General features: G+C 53.7%; 13 non-coding genes and 1 pseudogene across 13 annotated transcripts; all 14 read right to left on the minus strand.

Moving 5' to 3' along the window:
- Window positions 1–364: 364 nt before the first annotated feature.
- LOC138555221 (U2 spliceosomal RNA) lies at window positions 365–555 on the minus strand. The gene has a single exon (XR_011297998.1). It is a non-coding gene; the product is annotated as a U2 spliceosomal RNA (small nuclear RNA).
- A 636-nt stretch (window positions 556–1,191) lies between these two features.
- LOC138555222 (U2 spliceosomal RNA) lies at window positions 1,192–1,382 on the minus strand. The gene has a single exon (XR_011297999.1). It is a non-coding gene; the product is annotated as a U2 spliceosomal RNA (small nuclear RNA).
- Window positions 1,383–2,018: 636 nt separating this feature from the next.
- On the minus strand, window positions 2,019–2,209 carry LOC138555223 (U2 spliceosomal RNA). The gene has a single exon (XR_011298000.1). It is a non-coding gene; the product is annotated as a U2 spliceosomal RNA (small nuclear RNA).
- Window positions 2,210–2,845: 636 nt separating this feature from the next.
- LOC138555224 (U2 spliceosomal RNA) lies at window positions 2,846–3,036 on the minus strand. Its single transcript, XR_011298001.1, has one exon. It is a non-coding gene; the product is annotated as a U2 spliceosomal RNA (small nuclear RNA).
- A 636-nt stretch (window positions 3,037–3,672) lies between these two features.
- Window positions 3,673–3,863, minus strand: LOC138555225 (U2 spliceosomal RNA). Its single transcript, XR_011298002.1, has one exon. It is a non-coding gene; the product is annotated as a U2 spliceosomal RNA (small nuclear RNA).
- A 636-nt stretch (window positions 3,864–4,499) lies between these two features.
- On the minus strand, window positions 4,500–4,690 carry LOC138555226 (U2 spliceosomal RNA). The gene has a single exon (XR_011298003.1). It is a non-coding gene; the product is annotated as a U2 spliceosomal RNA (small nuclear RNA).
- A 636-nt stretch (window positions 4,691–5,326) lies between these two features.
- LOC138555227 (U2 spliceosomal RNA) lies at window positions 5,327–5,517 on the minus strand. Its single transcript, XR_011298004.1, has one exon. It is a non-coding gene; the product is annotated as a U2 spliceosomal RNA (small nuclear RNA).
- Window positions 5,518–6,153: 636 nt separating this feature from the next.
- On the minus strand, window positions 6,154–6,344 carry LOC138555228 (U2 spliceosomal RNA). Its single transcript, XR_011298005.1, has one exon. It is a non-coding gene; the product is annotated as a U2 spliceosomal RNA (small nuclear RNA).
- Window positions 6,345–6,980: 636 nt separating this feature from the next.
- On the minus strand, window positions 6,981–7,171 carry LOC138555230 (U2 spliceosomal RNA). The gene has a single exon (XR_011298007.1). It is a non-coding gene; the product is annotated as a U2 spliceosomal RNA (small nuclear RNA).
- Window positions 7,172–7,807: 636 nt separating this feature from the next.
- Window positions 7,808–7,998, minus strand: LOC138555231 (U2 spliceosomal RNA). Its single transcript, XR_011298008.1, has one exon. It is a non-coding gene; the product is annotated as a U2 spliceosomal RNA (small nuclear RNA).
- Window positions 7,999–8,634: 636 nt separating this feature from the next.
- On the minus strand, window positions 8,635–8,825 carry LOC138555232 (U2 spliceosomal RNA). The gene has a single exon (XR_011298009.1). It is a non-coding gene; the product is annotated as a U2 spliceosomal RNA (small nuclear RNA).
- A 636-nt stretch (window positions 8,826–9,461) lies between these two features.
- LOC138555233 (U2 spliceosomal RNA) lies at window positions 9,462–9,652 on the minus strand. The gene has a single exon (XR_011298010.1). It is a non-coding gene; the product is annotated as a U2 spliceosomal RNA (small nuclear RNA).
- A 636-nt stretch (window positions 9,653–10,288) lies between these two features.
- Window positions 10,289–10,473, minus strand: LOC138555202 (U2 spliceosomal RNA). The gene has a single exon (XR_011297985.1). It is a non-coding gene; the product is annotated as a U2 spliceosomal RNA (small nuclear RNA).
- A 1,225-nt stretch (window positions 10,474–11,698) lies between these two features.
- Window positions 11,699–11,940, minus strand: LOC138555207 (U2 spliceosomal RNA; annotated as a pseudogene).
- Between the last annotated feature and the right edge of the window lie 866 nt (window positions 11,941–12,806).

Here is a 12,806-nt window from a genome sequence, read left to right on the forward strand (position 1 = left end):
CTCAGCTGCCCAGGGGATGTTCCCCCAAGTGCGTCCCCCTCAGATAAGGCTTGGCCGTTCGGGGCCGTTCGGGGCCTTTCAGGGGTGAGGCAGGGCAAGGACAGTGTCCCCCATCTCCTCCTTGTGGGGCTGCTGCTGCAGGCCGAGTCTGGCTGGCTGGCTGGCTGGCTGGCACCTTTGCTTTGCAGCTCCCGTGAAAAGCGAGCAAAGGGGCAGACTTTTTTTCTCCTGTGACGGGCACGACAGCACCTTTTCCAAGACAATGAAGAAAATGCATCCGAGTTCAACCCAAAAATATTGCAAAGTGCACAAGTTTCCAGAATTGCTCCGTCTTTTTTTTTCACAGCATTGTTTTCCCCAAGTGGGGAAGTGCACCAGTCCTGGAGGTACTGCAATACCAGGTTGATGCGTGGAGTGGACAGAGCAAGCTCCCATTCCATCTCCCTGTTCCAAAAATCAATTTAATATATGGTCCCCAGATAGAGGACGTATCAGATATTAAACTGATAAGAACAGATACTACACTTGATCTTAGCCAAAAGGCCGAGAAGCGATGCCCCCAAAGGGTTCGCCGGAAAGACTGCTGCTCGGCAGCTACCCTGCTGACTCGGAGCAACGCTCTGCTGCAGAACCCCAGACTCCTCGGCCAGGAATAGCATTTGCATGACCAGCATGCCCGGCGATATTTTGCATGGCTCCGCCCCCAGATTTCCAAGGGTCCCAGAGCGCCAGGGCCGGGGCGGCCAGGCACAGGCTGCAGAGCTCTGCCCAGCCAAGCTGCAGCCTCGGCCTGGCACTGGCCCCGTCACCTAGCGGCGAAAGTCACCCTCAGCTGCCCAGGGGATGTTCCCCCAAGTGCGTCCCCCTCAGATAAGGCTTGGCCGTTCGTGGCCGTTCGGGGCCTTTCAGGGGTGAGGCAGGGCAAGGACAGTGTCCCCCATCTCCTCCTTGTGGGGCTGCTGCTGCAGGCCGAGTCTGGCTGGCTGGCTGGCTGGCTGGCACCTTTGCTTTGCAGCTCCCGTGAAAAGCGAGCAAAGGGGCAGACTTTTTTTCTCCTGTGACGGGCACGACAGCACCTTTTCCAAGACAATGAAGAAAATGCATCCGAGTTCAACCCAAAAATATTGCAAAGTGCACAAGTTTCCAGAATTGCTCCGTCTTTTTTTTTCACAGCATTGTTTTCCCCAAGTGGGGAAGTGCACCAGTCCTGGAGGTACTGCAATACCAGGTTGATGCGTGGAGTGGACAGAGCAAGCTCCCATTCCATCTCCCTGTTCCAAAAATCAATTTAATATATGGTCCCCAGATAGAGGACGTATCAGATATTAAACTGATAAGAACAGATACTACACTTGATCTTAGCCAAAAGGCCGAGAAGCGATGCCCCCAAAGGGTTCGCCGGAAAGACTGCTGCTCGGCAGCTACCCTGCTGACTCGGAGCAACGCTCTGCTGCAGAACCCCAGACTCCTCGGCCAGGAATAGCATTTGCATGACCAGCATGCCCGGCGATATTTTGCATGGCTCCGCCCCCAGATTTCCAAGGGTCCCAGAGCGCCAGGGCCGGGGCGGCCAGGCACAGGCTGCAGAGCTCTGCCCAGCCAAGCTGCAGCCTCGGCCTGGCACTGGCCCCGTCACCTAGCGGCGAAAGTCACCCTCAGCTGCCCAGGGGATGTTCCCCCAAGTGCGTCCCCCTCAGATAAGGCTTGGCCGTTCGGGGCCGTTCGGGGCCTTTCAGGGGTGAGGCAGGGCAAGGACAGTGTCCCCCATCTCCTCCTTGTGGGGCTGCTGCTGCAGGCCGAGTCTGGCTGGCTGGCTGGCTGGCTGGCACCTTTGCTTTGCAGCTCCCGTGAAAAGCGAGCAAAGGGGCAGACTTTTTTTCTCCTGTGACGGGCACGACAGCACCTTTTCCAAGACAATGAAGAAAATGCATCCGAGTTCAACCCAAAAATATTGCAAAGTGCACAAGTTTCCAGAATTGCTCCGTCTTTTTTTTTCACAGCATTGTTTTCCCCAAGTGGGGAAGTGCACCAGTCCTGGAGGTACTGCAATACCAGGTTGATGCGTGGAGTGGACAGAGCAAGCTCCCATTCCATCTCCCTGTTCCAAAAATCAATTTAATATATGGTCCCCAGATAGAGGACGTATCAGATATTAAACTGATAAGAACAGATACTACACTTGATCTTAGCCAAAAGGCCGAGAAGCGATGCCCCCAAAGGGTTCGCCGGAAAGACTGCTGCTCGGCAGCTACCCTGCTGACTCGGAGCAACGCTCTGCTGCAGAACCCCAGACTCCTCGGCCAGGAATAGCATTTGCATGACCAGCATGCCCGGCGATATTTTGCATGGCTCCGCCCCCAGATTTCCAAGGGTCCCAGAGCGCCAGGGCCGGGGCGGCCAGGCACAGGCTGCAGAGCTCTGCCCAGCCAAGCTGCAGCCTCGGCCTGGCACTGGCCCCGTCACCTAGCGGCGAAAGTCACCCTCAGCTGCCCAGGGGATGTTCCCCCAAGTGCGTCCCCCTCAGATAAGGCTTGGCCGTTCGTGGCCGTTCGGGGCCTTTCAGGGGTGAGGCAGGGCAAGGACAGTGTCCCCCATCTCCTCCTTGTGGGGCTGCTGCTGCAGGCCGAGTCTGGCTGGCTGGCTGGCTGGCTGGCACCTTTGCTTTGCAGCTCCCGTGAAAAGCGAGCAAAGGGGCAGACTTTTTTTCTCCTGTGACGGGCACGACAGCACCTTTTCCAAGACAATGAAGAAAATGCATCCGAGTTCAACCCAAAAATATTGCAAAGTGCACAAGTTTCCAGAATTGCTCCGTCTTTTTTTTTCACAGCATTGTTTTCCCCAAGTGGGGAAGTGCACCAGTCCTGGAGGTACTGCAATACCAGGTTGATGCGTGGAGTGGACAGAGCAAGCTCCCATTCCATCTCCCTGTTCCAAAAATCAATTTAATATATGGTCCCCAGATAGAGGACGTATCAGATATTAAACTGATAAGAACAGATACTACACTTGATCTTAGCCAAAAGGCCGAGAAGCGATGCCCCCAAAGGGTTCGCCGGAAAGACTGCTGCTCGGCAGCTACCCTGCTGACTCGGAGCAACGCTCTGCTGCAGAACCCCAGACTCCTCGGCCAGGAATAGCATTTGCATGACCAGCATGCCCGGCGATATTTTGCATGGCTCCGCCCCCAGATTTCCAAGGGTCCCAGAGCGCCAGGGCCGGGGCGGCCAGGCACAGGCTGCAGAGCTCTGCCCAGCCAAGCTGCAGCCTCGGCCTGGCACTGGCCCCGTCACCTAGCGGCGAAAGTCACCCTCAGCTGCCCAGGGGATGTTCCCCCAAGTGCGTCCCCCTCAGATAAGGCTTGGCCGTTCGTGGCCGTTCGGGGCCTTTCAGGGGTGAGGCAGGGCAAGGACAGTGTCCCCCATCTCCTCCTTGTGGGGCTGCTGCTGCAGGCCGAGTCTGGCTGGCTGGCTGGCTGGCTGGCACCTTTGCTTTGCAGCTCCCGTGAAAAGCGAGCAAAGGGGCAGACTTTTTTTCTCCTGTGACGGGCACGACAGCACCTTTTCCAAGACAATGAAGAAAATGCATCCGAGTTCAACCCAAAAATATTGCAAAGTGCACAAGTTTCCAGAATTGCTCCGTCTTTTTTTTTCACAGCATTGTTTTCCCCAAGTGGGGAAGTGCACCAGTCCTGGAGGTACTGCAATACCAGGTTGATGCGTGGAGTGGACAGAGCAAGCTCCCATTCCATCTCCCTGTTCCAAAAATCAATTTAATATATGGTCCCCAGATAGAGGACGTATCAGATATTAAACTGATAAGAACAGATACTACACTTGATCTTAGCCAAAAGGCCGAGAAGCGATGCCCCCAAAGGGTTCGCCGGAAAGACTGCTGCTCGGCAGCTACCCTGCTGACTCGGAGCAACGCTCTGCTGCAGAACCCCAGACTCCTCGGCCAGGAATAGCATTTGCATGACCAGCATGCCCGGCGATATTTTGCATGGCTCCGCCCCCAGATTTCCAAGGGTCCCAGAGCGCCAGGGCCGGGGCGGCCAGGCACAGGCTGCAGAGCTCTGCCCAGCCAAGCTGCAGCCTCGGCCTGGCACTGGCCCCGTCACCTAGCGGCGAAAGTCACCCTCAGCTGCCCAGGGGATGTTCCCCCAAGTGCGTCCCCCTCAGATAAGGCTTGGCCGTTCGGGGCCGTTCGGGGCCTTTCAGGGGTGAGGCAGGGCAAGGACAGTGTCCCCCATCTCCTCCTTGTGGGGCTGCTGCTGCAGGCCGAGTCTGGCTGGCTGGCTGGCTGGCTGGCACCTTTGCTTTGCAGCTCCCGTGAAAAGCGAGCAAAGGGGCAGACTTTTTTTCTCCTGTGACGGGCACGACAGCACCTTTTCCAAGACAATGAAGAAAATGCATCCGAGTTCAACCCAAAAATATTGCAAAGTGCACAAGTTTCCAGAATTGCTCCGTCTTTTTTTTTCACAGCATTGTTTTCCCCAAGTGGGGAAGTGCACCAGTCCTGGAGGTACTGCAATACCAGGTTGATGCGTGGAGTGGACAGAGCAAGCTCCCATTCCATCTCCCTGTTCCAAAAATCAATTTAATATATGGTCCCCAGATAGAGGACGTATCAGATATTAAACTGATAAGAACAGATACTACACTTGATCTTAGCCAAAAGGCCGAGAAGCGATGCCCCCAAAGGGTTCGCCGGAAAGACTGCTGCTCGGCAGCTACCCTGCTGACTCGGAGCAACGCTCTGCTGCAGAACCCCAGACTCCTCGGCCAGGAATAGCATTTGCATGACCAGCATGCCCGGCGATATTTTGCATGGCTCCGCCCCCAGATTTCCAAGGGTCCCAGAGCGCCAGGGCCGGGGCGGCCAGGCACAGGCTGCAGAGCTCTGCCCAGCCAAGCTGCAGCCTCGGCCTGGCACTGGCCCCGTCACCTAGCGGCGAAAGTCACCCTCAGCTGCCCAGGGGATGTTCCCCCAAGTGCGTCCCCCTCAGATAAGGCTTGGCCGTTCGTGGCCGTTCGGGGCCTTTCAGGGGTGAGGCAGGGCAAGGACAGTGTCCCCCATCTCCTCCTTGTGGGGCTGCTGCTGCAGGCCGAGTCTGGCTGGCTGGCTGGCTGGCTGGCACCTTTGCTTTGCAGCTCCCGTGAAAAGCGAGCAAAGGGGCAGACTTTTTTTCTCCTGTGACGGGCACGACAGCACCTTTTCCAAGACAATGAAGAAAATGCATCCGAGTTCAACCCAAAAATATTGCAAAGTGCACAAGTTTCCAGAATTGCTCCGTCTTTTTTTTTCACAGCATTGTTTTCCCCAAGTGGGGAAGTGCACCAGTCCTGGAGGTACTGCAATACCAGGTTGATGCGTGGAGTGGACAGAGCAAGCTCCCATTCCATCTCCCTGTTCCAAAAATCAATTTAATATATGGTCCCCAGATAGAGGACGTATCAGATATTAAACTGATAAGAACAGATACTACACTTGATCTTAGCCAAAAGGCCGAGAAGCGATGCCCCCAAAGGGTTCGCCGGAAAGACTGCTGCTCGGCAGCTACCCTGCTGACTCGGAGCAACGCTCTGCTGCAGAACCCCAGACTCCTCGGCCAGGAATAGCATTTGCATGACCAGCATGCCCGGCGATATTTTGCATGGCTCCGCCCCCAGATTTCCAAGGGTCCCAGAGCGCCAGGGCCGGGGCGGCCAGGCACAGGCTGCAGAGCTCTGCCCAGCCAAGCTGCAGCCTCGGCCTGGCACTGGCCCCGTCACCTAGCGGCGAAAGTCACCCTCAGCTGCCCAGGGGATGTTCCCCCAAGTGCGTCCCCCTCAGATAAGGCTTGGCCGTTCGGGGCCGTTCGGGGCCTTTCAGGGGTGAGGCAGGGCAAGGACAGTGTCCCCCATCTCCTCCTTGTGGGGCTGCTGCTGCAGGCCGAGTCTGGCTGGCTGGCTGGCTGGCTGGCACCTTTGCTTTGCAGCTCCCGTGAAAAGCGAGCAAAGGGGCAGACTTTTTTTCTCCTGTGACGGGCACGACAGCACCTTTTCCAAGACAATGAAGAAAATGCATCCGAGTTCAACCCAAAAATATTGCAAAGTGCACAAGTTTCCAGAATTGCTCCGTCTTTTTTTTTCACAGCATTGTTTTCCCCAAGTGGGGAAGTGCACCAGTCCTGGAGGTACTGCAATACCAGGTTGATGCGTGGAGTGGACAGAGCAAGCTCCCATTCCATCTCCCTGTTCCAAAAATCAATTTAATATATGGTCCCCAGATAGAGGACGTATCAGATATTAAACTGATAAGAACAGATACTACACTTGATCTTAGCCAAAAGGCCGAGAAGCGATGCCCCCAAAGGGTTCGCCGGAAAGACTGCTGCTCGGCAGCTACCCTGCTGACTCGGAGCAACGCTCTGCTGCAGAACCCCAGACTCCTCGGCCAGGAATAGCATTTGCATGACCAGCATGCCCGGCGATATTTTGCATGGCTCCGCCCCCAGATTTCCAAGGGTCCCAGAGCGCCAGGGCCGGGGCGGCCAGGCACAGGCTGCAGAGCTCTGCCCAGCCAAGCTGCAGCCTCGGCCTGGCACTGGCCCCGTCACCTAGCGGCGAAAGTCACCCTCAGCTGCCCAGGGGATGTTCCCCCAAGTGCGTCCCCCTCAGATAAGGCTTGGCCGTTCGTGGCCGTTCGGGGCCTTTCAGGGGTGAGGCAGGGCAAGGACAGTGTCCCCCATCTCCTCCTTGTGGGGCTGCTGCTGCAGGCCGAGTCTGGCTGGCTGGCTGGCTGGCTGGCACCTTTGCTTTGCAGCTCCCGTGAAAAGCGAGCAAAGGGGCAGACTTTTTTTCTCCTGTGACGGGCACGACAGCACCTTTTCCAAGACAATGAAGAAAATGCATCCGAGTTCAACCCAAAAATATTGCAAAGTGCACAAGTTTCCAGAATTGCTCCGTCTTTTTTTTTCACAGCATTGTTTTCCCCAAGTGGGGAAGTGCACCAGTCCTGGAGGTACTGCAATACCAGGTTGATGCGTGGAGTGGACAGAGCAAGCTCCCATTCCATCTCCCTGTTCCAAAAATCAATTTAATATATGGTCCCCAGATAGAGGACGTATCAGATATTAAACTGATAAGAACAGATACTACACTTGATCTTAGCCAAAAGGCCGAGAAGCGATGCCCCCAAAGGGTTCGCCGGAAAGACTGCTGCTCGGCAGCTACCCTGCTGACTCGGAGCAACGCTCTGCTGCAGAACCCCAGACTCCTCGGCCAGGAATAGCATTTGCATGACCAGCATGCCCGGCGATATTTTGCATGGCTCCGCCCCCAGATTTCCAAGGGTCCCAGAGCGCCAGGGCCGGGGCGGCCAGGCACAGGCTGCAGAGCTCTGCCCAGCCAAGCTGCAGCCTCGGCCTGGCACTGGCCCCGTCACCTAGCGGCGAAAGTCACCCTCAGCTGCCCAGGGGATGTTCCCCCAAGTGCGTCCCCCTCAGATAAGGCTTGGCCGTTCGTGGCCGTTCGGGGCCTTTCAGGGGTGAGGCAGGGCAAGGACAGTGTCCCCCATCTCCTCCTTGTGGGGCTGCTGCTGCAGGCCGAGTCTGGCTGGCTGGCTGGCTGGCTGGCACCTTTGCTTTGCAGCTCCCGTGAAAAGCGAGCAAAGGGGCAGACTTTTTTTCTCCTGTGACGGGCACGACAGCACCTTTTCCAAGACAATGAAGAAAATGCATCCGAGTTCAACCCAAAAATATTGCAAAGTGCACAAGTTTCCAGAATTGCTCCGTCTTTTTTTTTCACAGCATTGTTTTCCCCAAGTGGGGAAGTGCACCAGTCCTGGAGGTACTGCAATACCAGGTTGATGCGTGGAGTGGACAGAGCAAGCTCCCATTCCATCTCCCTGTTCCAAAAATCAATTTAATATATGGTCCCCAGATAGAGGACGTATCAGATATTAAACTGATAAGAACAGATACTACACTTGATCTTAGCCAAAAGGCCGAGAAGCGATGCCCCCAAAGGGTTCGCCGGAAAGACTGCTGCTCGGCAGCTACCCTGCTGACTCGGAGCAACGCTCTGCTGCAGAACCCCAGACTCCTCGGCCAGGAATAGCATTTGCATGACCAGCATGCCCGGCGATATTTTGCATGGCTCCGCCCCCAGATTTCCAAGGGTCCCAGAGCGCCAGGGCCGGGGCGGCCAGGCACAGGCTGCAGAGCTCTGCCCAGCCAAGCTGCAGCCTCGGCCTGGCACTGGCCCCGTCACCTAGCGGCGAAAGTCACCCTCAGCTGCCCAGGGGATGTTCCCCCAAGTGCGTCCCCCTCAGATAAGGCTTGGCCGTTCGGGGCCGTTCGGGGCCTTTCAGGGGTGAGGCAGGGCAAGGACAGTGTCCCCCATCTCCTCCTTGTGGGGCTGCTGCTGCAGGCCGAGTCTGGCTGGCTGGCTGGCTGGCTGGCACCTTTGCTTTGCAGCTCCCGTGAAAAGCGAGCAAAGGGGCAGACTTTTTTTCTCCTGTGACGGGCACGACAGCACCTTTTCCAAGACAATGAAGAAAATGCATCCGAGTTCAACCCAAAAATATTGCAAAGTGCACAAGTTTCCAGAATTGCTCCGTCTTTTTTTTTCACAGCATTGTTTTCCCCAAGTGGGGAAGTGCACCAGTCCTGGAGGTACTGCAATACCAGGTTGATGCGTGGAGTGGACAGAGCAAGCTCCCATTCCATCTCCCTGTTCCAAAAATCAATTTAATATATGGTCCCCAGATAGAGGACGTATCAGATATTAAACTGATAAGAACAGATACTACACTTGATCTTAGCCAAAAGGCCGAGAAGCGATGCCCCCAAAGGGTTCGCCGGAAAGACTGCTGCTCGGCAGCTACCCTGCTGACTCGGAGCAACGCTCTGCTGCAGAACCCCAGACTCCTCGGCCAGGAATAGCATTTGCATGACCAGCATGCCCGGCGATATTTTGCATGGCTCCGCCCCCAGATTTCCAAGGGTCCCAGAGCGCCAGGGCCGGGGCGGCCAGGCACAGGCTGCAGAGCTCTGCCCAGCCAAGCTGCAGCCTCGGCCTGGCACTGGCCCCGTCACCTAGCGGCGAAAGTCACCCTCAGCTGCCCAGGGGATGTTCCCCCAAGTGCGTCCCCCTCAGATAAGGCTTGGCCGTTCGTGGCCGTTCGGGGCCTTTCAGGGGTGAGGCAGGGCAAGGACAGTGTCCCCCATCTCCTCCTTGTGGGGCTGCTGCTGCAGGCCGAGTCTGGCTGGCTGGCTGGCTGGCTGGCACCTTTGCTTTGCAGCTCCCGTGAAAAGCGAGCAAAGGGGCAGACTTTTTTTCTCCTGTGACGGGCACGACAGCACCTTTTCCAAGACAATGAAGAAAATGCATCCGAGTTCAACCCAAAAATATTGCAAAGTGCACAAGTTTCCAGAATTGCTCCGTCTTTTTTTTTCACAGCATTGTTTTCCCCAAGTGGGGAAGTGCACCAGTCCTGGAGGTACTGCAATACCAGGTTGATGCGTGGAGTGGACAGAGCAAGCTCCCATTCCATCTCCCTGTTCCAAAAATCAATTTAATATATGGTCCCCAGATAGAGGACGTATCAGATATTAAACTGATAAGAACAGATACTACACTTGATCTTAGCCAAAAGGCCGAGAAGCGATGCCCCCAAAGGGTTCGCCGGAAAGACTGCTGCTCGGCAGCTACCCTGCTGACTCGGAGCAACGCTCTGCTGCAGAACCCCAGACTCCTCGGCCAGGAATAGCATTTGCATGACCAGCATGCCCGGCGATATTTTGCATGGCTCCGCCCCCAGATTTCCAAGGGTCCCAGAGCGCCAGGGCCGGGGCGGCCAGGCACAGGCTGCAGAGCTCTGCCCAGCCAAGCTGCAGCCTCGGCCTGGCACTGGCCCCGTCACCTAGCGGCGAAAGTCACCCTCAGCTGCCCAGGGGATGTTCCCCCAAGTGCGTCCCCCTCAGATAAGGCTTGGCCGTTCGGGGCCGTTCGGGGCCTTTCAGGGGTGAGGCAGGGCAAGGACAGTGTCCCCCATCTCCTCCTTGTGGGGCTGCTGCTGCAGGCCGAGTCTGGCTGGCTGGCTGGCTGGCTGGCACCTTTGCTTTGCAGCTCCCGTGAAAAGCGAGCAAAGGGGCAGACTTTTTTTCTCCTGTGACGGGCACGACAGCACCTTTTCCAAGACAATGAAGAAAATGCATCCGAGTTCAACCCAAAAATATTGCAAAGTGCACAAGTTTCCAGAATTGCTCCGTCTTTTTTTTTCACAGCATTGTTTTCCCCAAGTGGGGAAGTGCACCAGTCCTGGAGGTACTGCAATACCAGGTTGATGCGTGGAGTGGACAGAGCAAGCTCCCATTCCATCTCCCTGTTCCAAAAATCAATTTAATATATGGTCCCCAGATAGAGGACGTATCAGATATTAAACTGATAAGAACAGATTTTTTTTTTTTTTTTTTTTTTTGAACGGTCTCCACATCTCCCCTTACAACCGTCCCTTTCCTCCAGCAAAGTAGTATATACTACTTGCGACTATACGCCAATTAGTTCTCGAATTAAAAGATTTTCACGAATTAAAATTGAATTTGGTTAAAAAACTGTCAAAAAGAAAGACTTTGAGCAAACTGCTCTCCCTAACCCAGATTAGTTAAATAGTTAACGTTCTCCAGTTGTCTTGTTGCCAAATGTTTTGTGCCTCTTGTTTGCCCTTGACTTTGGCATCAAGACAGTAATATGTGTATAAAAAACACAACGCTAACTTTACACACTCCTCTGGAGTGATGTTTTTGTGCTGTAGCACTAGTAATGTTCTGGCCTTCCATAAGGCTTCTTTCGTTGCTGATGTAATTTGGTGAAAAAGAATTTTCTCTTGTTTCCCTCCTCCCTCCTGTATCCCTGTCAAGATGGATTCGAACGTCAGGGTCTGTTCTCCTGTGATTGCAAAAATCAGTGTTTCCAGTTTTTCCCACACTTGTTTTGCAAATGCACAATTCCACACAAAGTGTAGTGTTGATTCGTCCTGAGCGCATTTACTACACTTGATCTTAGCCAAAAGGCCGAGAAGCGATGCCCCCAAAGGGTTCGCCGGAAAGACTGCTGCTCGGCAGCTACCCTGCTGACTCGGAGCAACGCTCTGCTGCAGAACCCCAGACTCCTCGGCCAGGAATAGCATTTGCATGACCAGCATGCCCGGCGATATTTTGCATGGCTCCGCCCCCAGATTTCCAAGGGTCCCAGAGCGCCAGGGCCGAGGCGGCCAGGCACAGGCTGCAGAGCTCTGCCCAGCCAAGCTGCAGCCTCGGCCTGGCACTGGCCCCGTCACCTAGCGGCGAAAGTCACCCTCAGCTGCCCAGGGGATGTTCCCCCAAGTGCGTCCCCCTCAGATAAGGCTTGGCCGTTCGGGGCCTTTCAGGGGTGAGGCAGGGCAAGGACAGTGTCCCCCATCTCCTCCTTGTGGGGCTGCTGCTGCAGGCCGAGTCTGGCTGGCTGGCTGGCTGGCTGGCTGGCACCTTTGCTTTGCAGCTCCCGTGAAAAGCGAGCAAAGGGGCAGACTTTTTTTCTCCTGTGACAGACACGACAGCACCTTTTCCAAGACAATGAAGAAAATGCATCCGAGTTCAACCCAAAAAGATTGCAAAGTGCACAAGTTTCCAGAATTGCTCAGTCTTTTTTTTTCACAGCATTGTTTTCCCCAAGTGGGGAAGTGCACCAGTCCTGGAGGTACTGCAATACCAGGTTGATGCGTGGAGTGGACAGAGCAAGCTCCCATTCCATCTCCCTGTTCCAAAAATCAATTTAATATATGGTCCCCAGATAGAGGATGTATCAGATATTAAACTGATAAGAACAGATTTTTTTTTTTTTTTTTTTTTTTTTTTCTCTTGTCTCCTCATCACCCCTTTAACCGTCCCAAACCTCCAATTATTTACAAATCAGGAAAAAAAAAAGGAAAAATAGACCAAATCAAAAAAAATGTCAAATCAAAAAAAGCCAAATAAAAAACGTACAACTACATTTCTAATTTGTTCACTTCTCCTCAATTTTAGAGGTTCAAGAAACCAAAATCTAGGATGTTAAAAGCCTCCAATTTTTCTGCTGCCACATAAATTGGGCTTGTACTTCTCCCTGTCTTTTAACATCCAGGCAATAATATATATATAGACAGCTCAAAGCCAACTTAACACATTCTTGAGGAGAAATCTGAGCATGTTGTATGACCAACAAACTCCTCGATTTCCATAATGCTTCCTTTATAGATGAACCAATCTGAAACAAAAGCCTATTATTCAATTCTTCTTTCTTCCATTGATATCCCAATAATACCATGTCATAAGTAATGTTTCTTACTCCAGTCACTGCAAAAATCAGGGGTTGAAAAAACTCCCATACACAAGTTGCATACTGACATTGCCACAAAAAATGATAAATAGACTCTGTCTGTACACAACCCTCTCTCGGGCACACAGCCGTTCTGGACATTTGCCTCCGATGCATAAAATCCCTCAAGGGGAGTGCATTCATTAATATCAGCCAATTTATATCTTTTTGTCTATTTGTGGCTTTAGTACTCGAAAAAAAATTCCATACCCTTAACAGTCTTGGCCCACTCAAATTACCCACTGGTTCAGGTAATTCTCTTTGTTGTAACGTTTTCAAAATTTTCCCGGGATCTATCCTCTCCTCATACAACAATTCCACTGGATTCACTAAAGGCAAAAACCACTGAAAACATTGATAAAAAACAGGTAATATCCACGCTTTTGGCAATAAATTACTTTTCTGTATAATGTGAAATCGATCCAACAC

Source organism: Ambystoma mexicanum, unplaced genomic scaffold, assembly GCF_040938575.1.
Source record: "Ambystoma mexicanum isolate Mex_15411 unplaced genomic scaffold, UKY_AmexF1_1 Mex_scaf177, whole genome shotgun sequence".
NCBI lineage: Eukaryota > Metazoa > Chordata > Amphibia > Caudata > Ambystomatidae > Ambystoma > Ambystoma mexicanum.